Source organism: Gekko japonicus, unplaced genomic scaffold (assembly GCF_001447785.1).
Source record: "Gekko japonicus isolate JY-2015 unplaced genomic scaffold, Gekko_japonicus_V1.1 scaffold2262, whole genome shotgun sequence".
Classification (NCBI taxonomy): domain Eukaryota; kingdom Metazoa; phylum Chordata; class Lepidosauria; order Squamata; family Gekkonidae; genus Gekko; species Gekko japonicus.
The window spans coordinates 75,020-75,272 of NW_015170958.1; positions in this window are offsets into that span (position 1 = coordinate 75,020).

A 253-nucleotide genomic window follows, 5' to 3' on the forward strand; every position below is an offset into this window, starting at 1 on the left:
GCCTAAAAAAATAAGTCCTGTTTAGTTACTAAGCATGATAGCTAAATGAAACCTCCATGTTCCGAGGCAGTGTACCTCCGAACACCGTCTACATGGGAGGGAGCGGGGATTTGATCTCTCTGCTCTGGCTTATGGGCTTTCCAGGGGATCTGGTTGACCACTGGGGGAAAACCAGATGCTGGACGTGACCCGGCAATGTGCTTATGCCATTAATTAATTATCGTACTGCAGAACTATAGCCAGGAGATCGGAA